Here is a 1,564-nt window from a genome sequence, read left to right as displayed (position 1 = left end):
TATATATATATATATATATATATTTCTCTACTGTCCCCCCCACACACACCCAATCTCCATTAGACTATTAATTTAATCCTGTATTGAAACCATTTGAGAGTAGGGACCAAATCATCTAAATATTTCAAATGTTAGTGGTAATGAATAGGTGGCTCAAACTTTATCTTCTGGAAATTATCACCATAGCTGTAAACATGTCTTTGCCATTATTTCCATGTTTCAAGGGACCTTGCACATTGCAAGTGTTAACGTAAGCATGTGGCCTGACTAACAATTGACTTTTGGTAGAACACCTGACTCTCATGTTTCTGGGTTATACAAAGTGTCATTTTAAGGAAAAAATTAAAATGTGTATATCTTCACAATCTTTATATTGTTAGTACACATTTCAAAACAAAGGTCACTATAAAGTAAGACATGTGTGATGTAATTCTGTCAACTTCTTTAGATTTATTGGAACAAATCCCATGAACGCAAAAGCTCATTCACAGATTTTCAAAGGGAAAGAATCTTCCAAAACAGTCACAGTTTCTGTGACCTGAAGAGCAGGTATAAAATTCAACGGGTTATAACAAATGAAAATTTAAGTTTTCATGAAAGAATATTTTGAAAACATAACTTGACATGCTTTTCAGAACCAGGGAATAGAATTAGCTGTCAACCAATGGGAAGAATGATTGCTGACTTGTGCCACTGACTTGTGCCACAGAGGTAAAAGACCAAAATAGGACTCCATTGCTGTAAGGCAGATATCCAAACAGCACAAATAAAATTCAACAGAGAAACTTTAGACCTTTTCATCCCTTATTCTATTGCTAACAAGCTAAGATTCCAGCCAAGAGTACATATAACCCATCCCTGACAGATGGAAAATTATTCCCTTTCTAAAGACATCCCCAAAGGGCCTACACACATCCTCTGTAAGCCAATAAACTATCTCACATCACTCAGTTTTTACGCCGAGTCTTCTTCCATCCCATGGATAAAAGTTACTCTTTTCTTCAATCAAAGACTCAGGAAAAATGAACACTCCATTACTCTCCGAAGGAACATGTCAAGTAAAATGGTTTCAGGGGAAAGCCAGATTTTGATCTTGGCTATTTCCACACCTCACCTTTATATAAGAGGCTAATTATGGAGTAAGGTTTGCACTTCTTTCTAAACTTTGAAAGGGAGAATTATGTCTTTTGCAAACTCTGTACCACATGAAACATAATGGATCCATGGATCCACACAGCATCAGGTCAATCGTTATTGACTATTCCTGATCTGCATGAAAACACTAATGATACATGTTCTTCTCCCCCAGAAAAGACTGTCAACACAGCTTTCTCTTGCCCTATATTGTAGGAAAAACAGAGCAGAAAAAACAAAGAGAGCATGAGAGTCAGGCCACCATGTTCACTGTAAGTGCAGTTCACAAAAAGCTGACAAAAGGATTATTTTTGAGGGCCACAGAAGCCTATCAGATATGCAGTTACCATCTGCTGCTGGAAACTGAAAACTCCTTCAATTGGTATTTTAAAAAACAAAAGACTCTCTCTAAGCTAAACAAGAGTTACAT

This window comes from Gracilinanus agilis, chromosome 1 (genome assembly GCF_016433145.1).
Source record: "Gracilinanus agilis isolate LMUSP501 chromosome 1, AgileGrace, whole genome shotgun sequence".
Taxonomy (NCBI): Eukaryota; Metazoa; Chordata; class Mammalia; order Didelphimorphia; family Didelphidae; genus Gracilinanus; species Gracilinanus agilis.
This window is presented reverse-complemented; position numbering follows the sequence as displayed.